This window comes from Podarcis tiliguerta, assembly GCF_965153285.1.
Source record: "Podarcis tiliguerta genome assembly, chromosome: 12".
Classification (NCBI taxonomy): domain Eukaryota; kingdom Metazoa; phylum Chordata; class Lepidosauria; order Squamata; family Lacertidae; genus Podarcis; species Podarcis tiliguerta.
Genome location: NC_139545.1, coordinates 5439059 through 5455397, shown reverse-complemented (window position 1 = coordinate 5455397; position 16339 = coordinate 5439059). Strand labels below are relative to the sequence as shown.

The 16339-nt window shown below is 45.6% G+C and overlaps 1 protein-coding gene across 1 annotated transcript in view; it reads right to left on the bottom strand.

Annotated features, from left to right (window-relative positions):
* The window catches only part of LOC310661335 (uncharacterized protein), a gene marked incomplete at its 3' end in the record, with an annotated part of 330664 nt that extends 315349 nt beyond the window's left edge, over window positions 1-15315 (bottom strand). Inside the window, exon 1 of the mRNA XM_083407183.1 lies at window positions 15005-15315. The remainder of the gene's footprint in view (window positions 1-15004) is intronic.
* Between the last annotated feature and the right edge of the window lie 1024 nt (window positions 15316-16339).

Below are 16339 nucleotides of genomic sequence, written 5' to 3'. Positions count from 1 at the left end.
TGTTCTGTTCGCTGGTTTCCCACAGGCGTTTTGTCAGCCACTGTGAGAACAGGATGCTGGGCTAGAATTCGGTAGTGGAGCCAGTCTCTGCCAAAAGGGACTCTTGAAAACAGCACCGACCAGCCATGACCTCACGCTCCACTGGGCTTGGCAACACTCCAGAGTATCGGGAATTCTGGAGTTCTAAGTCACCACTGATCAGCTTGACTTCAAGGCATCTTTGATCAGCTGGGATCTTCCTTTGCAATGAAGCTTGAAACCATGCTGATGGGCAGTGATTTAGGCTCCAGAGCAATTCTCAGGAAATGAAAAACGTTCCTTCGCAGCATGGCTCAATTTCAAGCCCTGGTGCAAAGGAAAAACGGGTCGCTTGCACCATCACTGTTGCATTTGCAATTACCATCGGCGAGTCTACATTCTCACTGCAACAGGTACAAGGGGCTCTTGTCAGTGTTCCCCCTGCTGGGGTGCAGGGCACCATCAGATGCCTGATCATGCCAACTCCTGATGAAACCAGGAGTTGGCCGCAAAGCGGGGCAGTGTTGTGCCACCACCCACTTGAGAGCAGTGTCTCTGCCACTTACCTGCTGTTGTCTGCACAGCCCCAACCTCACCCCTGCCCTGCCCCACATTTTCCCAGTAAGTGGCAGTGGTGCTGCTGTTGGGAGGGAGGAGGAACAGTATCCCTTGCCAATCTCGCCACTCTTGGTCGACCAAATTTAAGATAATTAGAGGCAAATCATTCCCAGCAGTAATGATATTACTGATCTGCTGCCTCTTCTGCCATTGCTTTATTCTCTTTCTCTCTCTCTGTTTGTGTGTCTTTTAATGGAGCTGTTTGGTTTAACAGATTTATAAATCTTTCCAAATAAATAAAATAAATTCAAGGAAATTTGCATCAGGAATCCAGAAACTGAATTGGAGTAACCCCAGATTTACCACAGTCCTGTTTCATCCCTGATGGCACAGATTTCACCACTGAAACACATACAAGTTTACACCAGTATAGTGCCTCGTGCCCATTACAATCACATAGCAATGAACCCAGACAAGAGTCAGACCTCTTAAGAACTTCAAGTAACACTGAAATTAAATTAAATATAACTATGTAACTAGGACCAGATGGGACGCGGGTGGCGCTGTGGGTAAAAGCCTCAGTGCCTAGGGCTTGCCGATCGAAAGGTTGGCGGTTCGAATCCCCGCGGCGGGGTGCGCTCCCGTTGTTCGGTCCCAGCGCCTGCCAACCTAGCAGTTCGAAAGCACCCCCGGGTGCAAGTAGATAAATAGGGACCGCTTACTAGCAGGAAGGTAAACGGCGTTTCCGTGTGCGGCTCTGGCTCGCCAGAGCAGCGATGTCACGCTGGCCACGTGACCCGGAAGTGTCTTCGGACAGCGCTGGCCCCCGGCCTCTTGAGTGAGATGGGCGCACAACCCTAGAGTCTGTCAAGACTGGCCCGTACGGGCAGGGGTACCTTTACCTTTACCTTAACTAGGACCAGAATAGGAATGGGGTGGGTGGCAGAGAACTATCTTACCTAATACCTTACAGCACAGTTTAGATTCAAGACAGACCCAAGCAAAAGGAAGTGTAAATTTTAAAAAAGGATGGATTGGAATAAAGGAGGAAGAGAAGACAGCAAAGTACTAAGCATATAACCAATATCCAGCTCTACACACTTTTCGCAGCTTCTAAGAGACTGAACTGGCAGTGGATACATTTAAAACAGCTTCTGAGATGTTCCTTCTATGTCCTTCCTCAAAACCACTGTGATTGGAGGTATACAAGGAGTGCTCTGGTTTGTTGATGGAAACTACAGCTCTCCGTCACCAAATTACACCCCCTCCTCTGCCTCCTCACTCCTCTCTGCTGGTGCCTTTCCATTTTATGGAGGCTCAACATGGCCAAAAGTAAAAGCACCATTTTGAATTTTTGAGGAGGTTCTGAAGCTAGGGACCAGCCCACTTCACTTTGCACCCAATGCACTATGGATTCCCAAGTGGTCCAGACAGCTCTGAAGTTCGTCTATTTGCTTTGGAGTCATTCTGAAGCTTTTATGAGTCTCTAATGTCCAGGTCTAGCACAATAAGCAAAGTGGAGATTTTTAGTTGCTTGTGAAATGCAAGAGCCCATGAAATTCGTCTCTGACAGCAAATGGTCAATTATAGTTTGGAAGGCTTTTTTTTCCAGTAGTGAACATCTGGTCCACTACTTTCACCCAAGGACATTTTCCCTCACGAAAACCTTGTTTCTGCATGTATTTCCTTGTTTATATTTGGAGTGTTCAGAAAGCCCAGATCTTCTTTCCGCACTGTTGGCCTTGTCTGCTTGAGTGAACCTACAGAATCGAAAGATTGTATTTCCAATCACTCTTGAACCATGTTGATCCAGGAGGAGTGGCTCTCCTAAGATGAGAGCAACATGGTTTGTCATCTCTCTGAAGAGCTAAAAATATAGGGTAAAAATAACATATGAAAGGTCAGGAGGACACTGTCAGAGTGCTTTTCCTCTGACGAGAAACATAATTGTTCACAACAGTATAAAGTGTCATGTCTGCCTCTGATGGATAACATCTATTTTCATTTCCAACACAGACTCTCATTGTTATCCCCAATGTTATCCCCAATTACTGCTGCTGCGAATAGACTCTTAATTGAATTGTCAGGGGCTGTACTTTTTTGCGTTTTGTTGTCATCTGAACCCACAGTTTACTGTTTTTCTCGACACCTGCCTATGCCATAGTAATTGTGTTGGTCCAGTGGTTCTCAAACTTTCCCCTCCACCCTCTGGGCCACACTTGCAGAATAAAAATTTGCTCAAGCCAACAAGTCCATACAAGACCTAGCAGTGCTTGATTCATAATATAGAACACAACTACTTCATAATATGATTACGGGACATCCAAGAACTATAAAACAATGCAGCTACATAAGCACATGAAACACTCCCAAAATATAATTATCACTGAGCCTCTTACATATGTACCTTAAGTACAGTGGTACCTCGCAAGACGAATGCCTCGCAAGACAAAAAACTCGCAAGACGAAAGAGTTTTTCGTTTTCTGAGTTGCTTCACAAGACGAATTTCCCTATGGACTTGCTTCGCAAGACGAAAATGTCTTGCGCCTTTTTAAAAAAAACCGTCAATGGATTCCTATGGGAAACCATCAATGCACAGTGGTGCTTCGCAAGACGAAAAAATTCACAAGACGAAAAAACTCGCAGAACGAATTAATTTCGTCTTGCGAGCCACCACTGTATCTAGATAAACCCAATGAGCGGTGTGAGCTTGCTTTTGCCGGGCAGTCTCATATATATTAGGTCCAATTTGAGACAAACTAACTCTCATTTCCTCATCAGCACAAGGAAGCCTTTCTCTTTTCTGATCTCTCGTATTTGTCAGAATCGAAAATCCCTGTTCTCAACAACATGTCATGGAGAACCATAGAAGAATAAGCAATGCTCTTGAAGAGTTGCGTGGCTACAGTTCCTGGTTGTATATCCAAAAAAACCTATACTATACTATACTATACAGTGGTACCTCTGGATGCGAACGGGATCCGTTCCAGAGCCCCGTTCGCATCCTGAAGCGAACGCACCCCGTGTCTGCACGTCCGTGCATCTGCAGGTCGCGATTTGTCGCTTCTGCGCATGACGTTATTTTGAGCGTCTGCGCATGCACGAGCGGAGAAACCTGGAAGTAACGCGCTCCATTACTTCTGGGTCGCCACAGAGCGCAACCCAAAAATACTTAACCTGAAGCTACTTCAACCGGAGGTATGACTATACTATACTATACTGAAATGTCTAAGTAGTTAAACATTTAAATGTTTCTTTGATTGTCCTTGAATCTTCCTGCCACAGTAAGCATCTTCTTCTGCCTCACAAGTGTAGCCTGCCACTTCATGAGTCTTTTGGGTGTTATAAGGGTCTGTTGTTTTTCTTGCAACAGCTAGCCCTCCAGAAGCACATATTTTACAATTTTGTATCGTACCAGAAATGACATAAGAACATATGAACCCTTATTGTCTCCAACCAATGTCACATGGGAAACTCACCCCCCCCCCAGTGTAAACAGTCCTTGAATCAGGACTATGCCTAAGTTGCAGCAGGTAAAGCCAAACATTTAGACCTAAGTGTAGTCCTTGGTTGTTATTCTTGCCCAGAGGAACAGACAAGGGACAGGAGGTCATGAGGAAAGGAAAGGCTGAGCTATTGCTGGTCATATGGCTGCTCTGCTTTTAATGGCAAATTCCAGACAGGCTGGAGTTATAATTTTCTCACTTCCACCTCGCTCTTTCTGTACACATTTAAATAACAAACTATAACCAGAATGTGCACGTCTCTCTTTGTGTCTTTGTGGTGCTATCATTTTGATTTCTTTCTCTTTTTAAAAAAGGTCCAACATGCAACTTAATAATTAAATTAATTAAACTTAATAATTAAATTTAACAGTACAGAACATCATAGAGATAAAAAAAATACAACACATACCTGTATATAATATCTAATTTCCTCTACAATATTTATTTATATTGCATTAAAAAATTACCAGATTGTTTACACTATTCATAATTATTAATATTTTGACTTGGGGGGAAATCACAGCAAGTGCAAAAATATCCAAGAGCTGAATCACCCTTTACTTAGCAGAAGCATTTGTCACCATGTACAATACTGCATTTTGCTGCATCGCCGTAAAATATGAAAGGGAAGCCTGCCCCTTTGAACATACAGAAGGCATGTGTCAGGGGGCTTGAGACCAGTTGTGGGTTTCCATTCTGCGTTTATCACTGTGTGATTACTGGCACGGGTTTTTCCTCTTCACACTTCACAGCGATCACCAGATGTCAGTGCACTGCACACAGGTTAAACAGCAGCCTCTGCTGCACAATATAGGAGTCAAAGCTCAGACACAACCACAGAGGAGTCAGAACTGCAGTCGGCAAGCTGCCAGCTCAGGATAGCTACAGGGGAAGCGTCTTTTGGGGTTATGGGAAGTAGGCGAAGGCTCAGGAGGTGGATGTCCATCAGCTGCTGTCAATCAGGTTGAAATAAATACTTCACATATTTCCATACAGGACAGAAATCAAGTGCAGAAGCACCACTAATGAGATAACCTCCTAGGGCACAAATTCTGAGATTATTGGATTTAACCTAGACAGCATCTTAAAAAGCAGAGACATCACCTTGCCAACAAAGGTCCATATAGTTAAAGCCATGGTTTTCCCAGTAGTGATGTAAGTGAGAACTGGACCATAAAGAAGGCTGATCGCCAAAGAATTGATGCTTTTGAATTATGGTGCTGGAGGAGACTCTTGAGAGTCCCATGGACTGCAGGAAGATCAAACGTATCCATTCTGAAGGAAATCAGCCCTGAGTGCTCACTAGAAGGACAGATCCTGAAGCTGAGGCTCCAATACTTGGGCCACCTCATGAGAAGAGAAGACTCCCTGGAAAAGACCCTGGTGTTGGCAAAGATTGAGGGCACAAGGAGAAGGGGATGACAGAGGACGAGATGATTGGACGGTGTTCTTGAAGCTACAAACATGAGTTTGACCAAGCTGCGGGAGGCAGCGGAAGACAGGAGTGCCTGGCGTGCTCTGATCTATGGGGTCACGAAGAGTTGGACACGACTAAACGACTAAACAACAACAAATGTTTTTTGTTGGCAACCATCTGTCTTGAGAGATGATGGGGGGGGGAACCTCCCCAAGGTTCTGCCCTCCACACCCAAGGCATGACTTAAAGACTTGCCCAGTCTGGTGCCAACAAATGCCAACACAAGGATATCACGTCCCACGTGTTGTATCTTCTTTCAAGCCAACAAAGCAACAAGTGGCTGTGCAGAACTGTAATGAGGTCTACACTTTATTTCCCATCCTGGGCTCCTTTGGGAGGAAAGGTATTCTATAGTAAATACTATATTTATAATAAATTTAATAAGTGAGATAATAAATAAAATAAAGTTTCATGAATAGATGCAAGAAAACATAAGACGGATGTGTTGAAGCTAAACTCTCATTTCCTAACTTCCATTTGTGGATCTTACTCCAAAGAACTCCTTGTCTTCCTTAGTTTAATTGTTATTTACATAGGATATTTCCCTCATTCAGCTTCTCAGAAGGTCATACAATACTGCATTCTGGTAGATATTAAGTTTTAATAACACCTATGATATTACTGGCTGCTGTGCACACAGCTCTCTATAAATAAGAACCCATAATTGTCATGGTGTTCTTAACGCATCTGCCTTTCTCATATTCAAGATGCAAGTCAACATGACTCTTGCCACCTCACGAGTTAGTAGTGGGGATTGCTAAATTTCCACTAGATTCCATTCGGTTTCCAGAAATTGCTTTTACATTGTGTGAAAGATCACATAAAACACAGAAATTAACGGGTAAGGAAACACTGGGGAAACAGAATAAAGTCTTTTCTGAATGCAGCCTATAATTTTGCTATAAGATTTGGTTAGCTCTCCTGTTTGCTGATTTTGTTTTTCTTACTCACAGCCCCCCCCCCTCTCCTCTCCCATTTAATAGTCCTCTCCAAACATATCCCAACTTGCAAGAAAACCTGCGTAGGAGCTGTGGCATTGTTGAGGAAGGAAGTGGCAAATGGAATTGGCAAACGGGCTGAATTTTAACAAGGCTAAATGAAACACGCTCTCTTGGCGAGATGACAACCAATCAAGCTGATTACAGTATCCCAGTAATTGGCCACGGAGCGTATTAAAGGGGCTTTTTGGAAAGAGTGATTGGAGGCGAGTCATAATGAACTATCTTGCTGGCAGGATGGAGAATGTGCCCACCTTTGATTTCACACTGCACACAGCTGAAACATGAAGGCACATGTTTTCTGAAGACAAGGGAGATGAAGCCCCCAAAATGGCAGGGGGGGGGGGAAATGCTTTTAGCTTGGAGCAGTGCTTCTTAATAATAATTTTTATTTATTTATACCCCGCCCATCTGGCTGGGTTTCCCCAGCCACTCTGGGCGGCTTCCAACAAAATATTAAAATACAATAGTCTGTCAAACATTAAAAGCTTCCCTAAACAGGGCTGCCTTCAGATGTCTTCTAAAAGTCTGGTAGTTGTTCTTCTCTTTGACATCTGGTGGGAGGGCGTTCCACAGGGCGGGTGCCACCACCAAGAAGGCCCTCTGCCTGGTTCCCTGTAACTTGGCTTCTCGCAGGGAGGGAACTGCCAGAAGGCCCTCAGCGCTGAATCTCAGTGTCCGGGCAGAACGATGGGGGTGGAGACTTCAGGTATACAGGACCAAGGCCGTTTAGGGCTTTAAAGGTCAACACCAACACTTTGAATTGTGCCTGGAAACATACTGGGAGCCAATGTAGGTCTTTCAGGACCCGTGTTATGTGGTCTCGGCAATCGCTCCCAGTCACCAGTCTAGCTGTTGCATTCTCAACACCCCAAACAAACTACAGTTCCCAGCAGGCTTCGATGGGAGCTGTGGCTCTTTAAAGTAGCATGATATTGCTTTAACTATATGGTGCTCATGGAATGTTATACCATACCTTTGGGGGTGAGGGAACTTCATAAACAATACTGCCCTCAATAAGATAATATTTTAAGGTTGGCCAATGTTTCTTTCCCCTTATTACCAATGGGGTGAAAGAGGCCTGAGACTGAGACGCAGGGCTTGCCTGACTCTGGTCACCTAGAGAATTCACAGTGAAGCAGACATTTGAAGAAGTGACTTCACCGCTGTCCTTCTTGCCCACTTTCCAACACTGGTATTAGCAAATCACAGTGTGTTTTCTGGCTGTTTAAAGCTGATTTGGGTGATGGATGTTGCACATTGAAAGGGATCGAGGGAAGCTCATAGCATAGTGACCCGAAGATTATTCTTTTGGACCAATTTATTTCACTGCACGTGGCAACGTATTATCCCAACAGAGCAGGATCAGCATTTCTGTCTTTCTGGCCAGATGAAATTCAGAATGGCTTAGAATCTAAATCGAAAGCATTTGGGAAGACATAAGTGGTGATGTGCATTCATTCAGCATTAAGGGGGGGGGGGGGAAAGGCAATGCGGTTAGGGACTTGGAGACAGAGGACACTTGCGATCTGCTGTCATTGACCATATGCTTAAAGAGATTGGATAGGCAAAGGCCAGATGGTATTATTTAGCCTTCAAAGTGTGCTTTGTATAGGTTTGCTAGACTGATTATATTATCCTAAAACAGAGAGCTTAAAAAATGCTTGCTGCAGTTATTGTGAAATGTTGCTTTATTGAAATGGTCAAATTCCCTGGCTCCTTGCCATCCCTGACCTTTCCAGGTTTGTTCCAATGCAGACTGTTTTCGAAAATCTGTTTTTAGGGTTCATTCAGGAGCTATCGCCCTGGTTTAACAATGACCAACACTTGATTAAAGGTGCTTAAACTGTTACTCTGTCTGATCTCTACAACTCCAATAACAAAGATTCTGCTGGATGTCGCCTGAGTATTTAATCTTGGGACCCTTTGAAATGTAAATCACTTGCATTAACTCCTGCAGTCTTATGTCTCTCTGGATAATTCGGATTATGTGGAAATTCTCAGACTTTTATCATACTTCGACTCTCTATAATCACTTTAGATGTTCAGGAACAGATTTTCCCATCTCCTTAATTCTGCATCAAGGCAGCTCATGATTTTACGTATGGGCTGATTAGTAAGCTGTTTGTATTCCTCCAGGGGAAGTAAAAAAAATACCGTATTTTTCGCCCTATAGGACGCACTTTTCCCCCTCCAAAAATAAAGGGGAAATGTGTGTGCGTCCTATGGGGCAAATACAGGCTTTTGCTGAAGCTTGGAGAGCGAGAGGGGTTGGTGCGCACTGACCCCTCTCGCTCTCCAGGCTTCAGGAAGCTATCCGCTAGCCGTGGGGAGCCCTGCAGGAACTCCCGCAAGGCTCCCTAGGCTGCGGATAGCAGCCTGCCGCCCAGCGCGTGGGGCGCACTGAAGCAGAGCGCCCCTCGCTCCGGGCAGACATCCGCAGCGTGGGGAGCCCTGCAGGAACTCCCGCAGGGCTCCCTAGGCTGTGGATAGCAGCCTGCCGCCCGGCGTGGGGTGCCCTGAATACTGGCAGACCATTTAAAACAGATTATTTTGGAATCAGTTGGAGAGAGCCGGTGGAGTTGCTCCATGGCATTTTGGGTCTGAGCAAATCTGGATCTTAGTCGGCGCTTCATCAATTTGCTTGCAGCAGCATAAACCAATAAGTGAATTAGCACTAGATGTTGATAAGACATTTGATTGCACAGATTTAAAGTATTTCTTGGTCTGCAGCCATTTGATTTTCTTCCTTTATATATGAAATGGATCAACCACCCTAAATCATGCTTTATAATTAATGGCATGTTATCTGATACTCTGGATTTACAAAGCAGGAATTATGCAGGTTTGTTCTCTCCTTTATTAACCTTTAATTAACCACATGCAAATATGGTAAGATCAGACACACAAATTGAAGGAATTAAAATTGCTAGAGAGAAATATAAATTGCAGTTATATGCCCTGGATGCTAATGCTGACAGATTCTTTTTGTAGCTGAAGTACTCGAACCACTGAGATAATTTCCCCCATATACAGAAGCCGGTATAAGTTGCAGCTTCAGCTGAATTTGGGGCAACCACTTGAAGCATCTGGTGTGTTGAGCTATTTCAATTGCTTTTGTTTGATTTGCTCATTGCAAACAGTTGAAAGTCTGTAAATTTTGATAATAAGCCTGATTTGCAATGGGGAATGAATAATTTTGATTGCAACTGTAAATAAAACAACAACCAACCCCTCCCCCCCATAACTAACTAAACAAGATGATGCCAACTGAATATTTCCTAATAGAAATGGATGGAGATACATTAGCCTGATGCAACATGAGCTTCTTCATTTTCCATTTGTGGATTTTAATCTCGGCTGATGGCAGAGCTGGTTTCTGCAGTCAAAGTGAGAATGAGCCTCGTCTCGCTCTCCTGGTGGTTGCTAGGGAATTTCTTAACCTGAAGAAAGCTTTTAAAGAGGAGGCATTCTAGTTATTTATTTATTTTTGCACATACATAGATGTTCTTATGACAACAGGGCTGCAGGGTTATTGAAAGAAAAACACGACGACTTTAACTTTCACCTTTAATACCAGGAAATACAGTACATAGTTGAGTTTGTAAGAAGTACAGCTTGCCTTGCATAGAGCAAACCCAGTAATATAAACAGTGGGATTTTAAAAATTCTGCACAAGTGTAGCTGAAATGAAAAAGACATTGGCCATAATATGGAGATGAGTCAATGGGAACACCTATGGATAGTTAACTGGAAATTTACAGCATGTGTTACGTTAAAGGAGAACCTCCAAAAGATGCTTTACCGATGGTATTTAACTGCCAGTAAACTCTCCAATATGTATAAAAGTGTTCCTAATATATGCTGGAGATGTGGAGAACCAGATGGAATTCTTTTTACTATGTGGTGGGTCTGTAAGAAGATTAAAAACTTTTGGAATGGTATCTAGAGAGAGATTAAAACAATGTTAAATGAAACTTTTTTGAAAAAACCAGAATCATTTTTATTGGATATTACAGATCCAGATGAAAGGGACACCGGTGGTGCTGTGGTCTAAACCACTGAGCCTAGGGCTTTTCCGATTGGAAGGTCAGCAGTTTGAATCCCCACAACAGGGTGAGCTCCCGTTGTTCAGTCTCAGCTCCTGCCAACCTAGCAGTTCGAAAGCATGTCAAAGTGCAAGTAGATAAATAGGTACTGCTCCGGCGGGAAGGTAAACGGCATTTCCGTGCGCTGCTCTGATTCGCCAGAAGCTGCTTAGTCATGCTGGCCACATGACCCGGAAGCTGTACGCCGGCTCCCTTGGCCAATAAAGCGAGATGAGTGCCGCAACCCCAGAGTTTTCCACGACTGGACCTAACGGTCAGGGGTTCCTTTACCTTTACAGGTCCAGATATTGTTAGGAAGATAAGAAATGGGTTTTTTTGTACGCTACCACTACCGCAAGGGTACTCATAGCACAGCATTGGAAGAGCGACAAAGTTCCCACGAGATCAGAATGGTTATTAAAACTGGTAGAATATGCAGAATTAGACAGTCTCTCGGAAAGGATTAAAGATAAGTCAAAGCAGGAGTTCATTTCAAACTGGGAAGCTTTAAGGAATTACCTAAAGAACAATTGTTGCAACTTGAATACGGTAGTAGCCTTTGAGTAATCTCCACTGTGAATAATCTAGATTAAAAGAGGAAAATAGGAAAATAATAATAATAATAATAATAATAATAATAATAATAAATTTTTATTTATACCCCGCCCTCCCCAGCCAAAGCCGGGCTCAGAGCGGCTTACAAGCAATAATAAAAACAAGATGAATGATTACAACTTAAAAACAAAAGTAAAATACAACATTAAAATAATGGAACATTAAAATATTAAAATGTAGCCTCATTGTAGGAGGAGAAGGAAAAGAAAAAAGAAAGAGAGGGAGGGAGGGAATCAAATTGGCTCCAAGCCAAAGGCCAGGTGGAACAACTCTGTCTTACAGGCCCTGCGGAAAGAAATCAGATCCTGCAGGGCCCTGGTCTCACGAGGCAGAGCGTTCCACCAGACCGGAGCCAGAGCTGAAAAGGCCCTGGCTCTGGTTGAAGCCAATCTAACTTCCTTAGGGCCTGGGACCACTAGGGTGTTGTTATTTATGGACCTTGAGACTCTCCGTGGGGCATACCAAGAGAGGCGGTCCCGTAGGTACGAGGGTCCTAGGCCGCGAAGGGCTTTAAAGGTCAAAAGCAGCACCTTAAATCTGACCCTGTACTCCACCGGGAGCCAATGCAGCTTGAAAAGCACTGGGTGAATATGCTCCCGTGGCAGAGACCCCGTGAGGAGCCTCGCTGCAGCATTCTGTACCCGCTGGAGTTTCTGGGACAGCTTCAAGGGCAGCCCTGCGTAGAGCGAATTACAGTAGTCAAGCCTGGAGATGACCGTCGTATGGATCACTGTGGCCAGGTCGGGGCGGGAAAGGTAAGGGACCAACTGCTTGATGCGGCGAAGGTGGAAAAATGACGCCTTGGCTGTTGCTGTAACTTGCGCCTCCATGGAAAGGGAGGCGTCAAGGATTACACCCAAACTCTTAACGGAAGGCAATGGCACTAATTGGGCCCCCGCAAGAGAAGGGAGTTGGTCCCTCATCCCCACGCCATCCCGACCTAGCCATAGGACCTCTGTCTTCGAAGGATTTAGTTTCAATCGGCTCCCACGAAACCATCCAGCTACAGCTTCCAAACATCTGGTCAGTGTGTTCGGGGCCGAGTCGGTGTGGCCATCCATCAGCAGATAGAGCTGAGTGTCATCAGCATATTGGTGACAACCCAGCCCAAAGCTCCGGATAATCTGGGCAAGGGGGCGCATAAAGATGTTAAAAAGCATCGGGGAGAGAATTGCGCCCTGCGGCACTCCACACACCAAGGAGTGGCACGATGACATTTCCCTCCCTAGTGCCACCCTCTGTCCCCGACCAGAGATAAAAGAGCACAACCAGTTACGGGCTATGCCCTGTATCCCCACGTCTGCGAGGCGGTGGTCCAGAAGATCATGATCGACCATGTCAAAGGCTGCTGACAAATCTAAAAGGATCAGCAGTCCTGACCCGCCTCGATCTAGTTGTCTACGGAGATCATCTGTTAGGGCAACCAGAGCCGTCTCCGTCCCAAAACCAGGACGAAAACCAGACTGAAATGGATCTAATGCCGATGTTTCCTCCAGAAACCTACCAAGCTGTTCAGCAACCGCTCTCTCAATTACCTTACCCAGGTATGGAAGATTTGAAACTGGGCGGTAATTGGATAGGTCTAAGGGATCTAATGAAGTTTTCTTTAAGAGTGGACACACCACAGCTTCCTTCAGTTCCCCTGGGAATGTCCCGGTGTCAAGGGACAAATTGATAATTTCAACCAGGGGGGTCCGCGCAACATCTAGACACTCCCTAATCAGCCAAGACGGGCACGGATCAAGGAGGCAGGTGGTGGGCCTACTAACTTGGAGGAATCTATCCACATCAGTAGGGAGTATCCGATCGAAATGGTCCAACACTGGACCTGAAGTCAGTCGAGGGGCCTCCAGTTCAGTCACTGTATCTAAATTGGCAGGGAGGTCACGACGGAGCAACAGGACTTTCTCCGCAAAAAAGCTCGCAAATGCCTCACAGCTGTGGGTCGAATTTGTGCTTAAATTTGGTTGTCCTCCTAAGGACGTTATTGACCTAATTATTCTAAAAAGTTGTGCCGGGCGAGAGCTAGCGGATGCAATGGAAGCTGCAAAGTAAGATTTCTTAGCAGCTTTCATAGCCATCTCATAGGCTTTCATAAGCGTCCTATAAGATGTTCTTGAGGCTCCGTCACGAGTTCGTCGCCATACTCGCTCTAGCCGTCTGAGATCCCGCTTCATTTTCCGGACCTCCTCAGTAAACCAAGGTGCCCGGTTTCGACGGGGTCGCAGAGGGCGCTTAGGCGCGATCTCATCAATGGCTGCCAAGAGCCGGTTATTCCAGTCCTCAACAAGGTCATCTAATGAGTCGCCAGGAGGAGCAGGGTTTCGCAAGGCTTGTCGGAATCTATCAGGATCCATCAGTTTTCGCGGACGAGCCCAAATAGGTTCACCACCCGAGCCAGGGAGGAGCGGGAAGTCAATCTTGGCTTTCAGAGCGTTGTGATCAGACCATGGCACTTCCACAGCGGGGAGCATGATCACAACTATGCCAGCCCCAAAGATCAGATCCAGCGTGTGGCCTGCTTGATGAGTGGGGCCCAAAACAAACTGGGAGAGCCCTAGTGTTGCCATGGAAGTCACTAGGTCCAGAGCCTGTGAGGAGGGAGTGGCATCGGCATGGACGTTGAAGTCTCCCAAAACTAGTAGGTTTGGGAACTCCAAGGCCCAGCCCGCCACCACCTCCAGCAGGTCTGACAGGGTGGCTGCAGGTGTGCTGGGTGGTCGGTACACCAGCCAGACAGCCAAGCTCTCCTTGGTGCCCCACACGAGACCAACACATTCAATGCCGGAGATCGCCGGTGATGGCAGAGCTCTAAAAGAGCAATCCTCCCGGAATAACAACACTACTCCTCCCCCCCGACCCACAGTCCGCGATTGATGGAGGACAGAGAAACCTGGGGGTGTTATCTCATGTAGGGAGACTACTTCGCCTTCCCGTACCCAGGTCTCCGTCACGCAAGCCAGGTCAATCCCCTGCGAGACAAAAAAGTCACGCATGGTGGCGGTTTTGTTGCCTACGGACCTGGCATTGCACAGCACCAATGACGGAGGTGTGTAATCCTTGCTCTCCCTACCCTTATCCCTTGGGATGGGGCGTAGATTGGAAGGGGTTCGAGGATCACTGCATCTCGAAACCCTTCACCGATAGAGATATCTAGCCCCACCGCCATTCTTCCCTAGCCCTTCAATTGTGGAAATCCCAGATCCCATACTAGCCTCCTCAATAGATGGGTAGCATCCCCTCAATAACAAGTCATCCTTGGGCCAGGACTCCTGGGTCAAAATGGTATGGGAAAGAGGTGGAGGTCTGATAGGGTAAGTATCCCTAGAAGATAAAACCCAACCAACCGCACCCCAAGCGGGGGGGACAGTCCCATGGTGTTTCATTAACTGTCAATCCCCCTCTCCCTCCTGGGTTAATTGGAGGATTGTTGGTTCTATCTGTGGCTGTGGAAGTATTAATGAGGTATGTGTTATAAAATGTGGATCACTGGCCAACAAAGAGCCAGATTCAAATTTGAAAGATCTGTCCATCCTGTCTCGCCAGGAGTACAGTAGAGAAGGCTGATCATTCTGATACGTTTTTGGAACATTAGGCAAAGATCCAGATGTAGATTTGGTGCTGGGTATCTCCAGATTGTCAGCAACATAGAGTTCTTTAGGTGTTGTTGCCATAGAAATGTTGGAGGCGCCAAATTCCTCATCTAATTTGGTGTCGTTTAAAAAGGGAACAGGGAGTTGCACTGATGTCTTTCTATGGGATAAAGAGCTGTTGGACATCTTTAAATATTGTGCTCTAGGCTCTACTGTCCTTATATTTTGGGTAGAAATCTCAGTCTTTATACTCATTAGCCTCTTCTTCAGGTCTTGTAATTCTAGGCTTACAAAGTTCTTTTCTTCCTTCGGGCAATTAGTATTTCTAGTGTTGAGCTTGGTTTCCTTTATCCGCATTAGCTTTGACTCTATGCAAGGGACCAATTGCCTCCTAGTTTCGTCCTTAAATACCCTCACTGGGCGGAGAGAATGGAGCCACCATAGGGTATCCTTTATCTCCATGAGTCGAGATGGGAGGGTTGATGACCTAAAGGTCATAAATAAGCGCATGGTGTTTCTCAAGGTAGGCAGGAAGTGGAAATTTTCTAGATCTACATTTCGGTAATGGTAATTCAGGAGCTGAGACAAGGACTTAGTAATTTGTCTGCGGTTCATCCACCTATGAGTGTATCGGTGAATCTCAAGCATTATCTGGTTCGTTTGCAAGACTTGGCAGGACCTCACTTCATCCATAGTTTGAGTTGCTGAGTTGTTAAAAGAGTCATTTCTTATCATCCTTTTAAGCCCTTGGGCATTTAAAGGGGAGGAGCTAGTATCCAATTGTTTCTCAATGTTAACTATCCTGGTGAGGATTTCATCCAGTCTTTGGAGAACCAGAACCATAGTTTCTGCAGACAACATGCAAATCTCTTGGTAGGGGTGCGTATCCCGGATTGGTTGAAAGCAGGCTCCTCTGATATCTTGTTCTAGAGGCATGGGTGGGTCAGCGTTAGGAGTGGGAGGAATCCCTCCTGCTCCTGCTCTTGCCCTCTTGGACGGATTAGCTTTCTCTGGGAGGAGGGGGGTCGGGTCATTGCCATCCTCCTTAAGGGGGGGTGAGGTTCCCCCAACGTTCTTACTCACTGTTTGTTTTATTTGCTCCGTTTTCTCGGCTTCCTCAACCCGCTGTATTTCTGAGCCAGGGCAGATGGCGTTGGCTCTCTGCCGATTCTTTGCTTTAGAGGAATTGTGCGTCTCAGTAATGGTCTTCTGGCTCTTTGCACCTTGTTTTCTCCTTCCGGCAGGCATTCTCAATAAGGAAGTGAAGTATGAATGTTAATATTTTATTAGCAATATACAGTGGTACCTCGGGTTACAGACGCTTCAGGTTACAGACTCCGCTAACCCAGAAAAAGTACCTTGGGTTAAGAACTTTGCTTCAGGATGAGAACAGAAATCACGTGGCGGCATCAGCAGGAGGCCCCATTAGCTAAAGTGGTGCTTCAGGTTAAGAACAGTTTCAGGTTAAGAACGGACCTCCAGAAC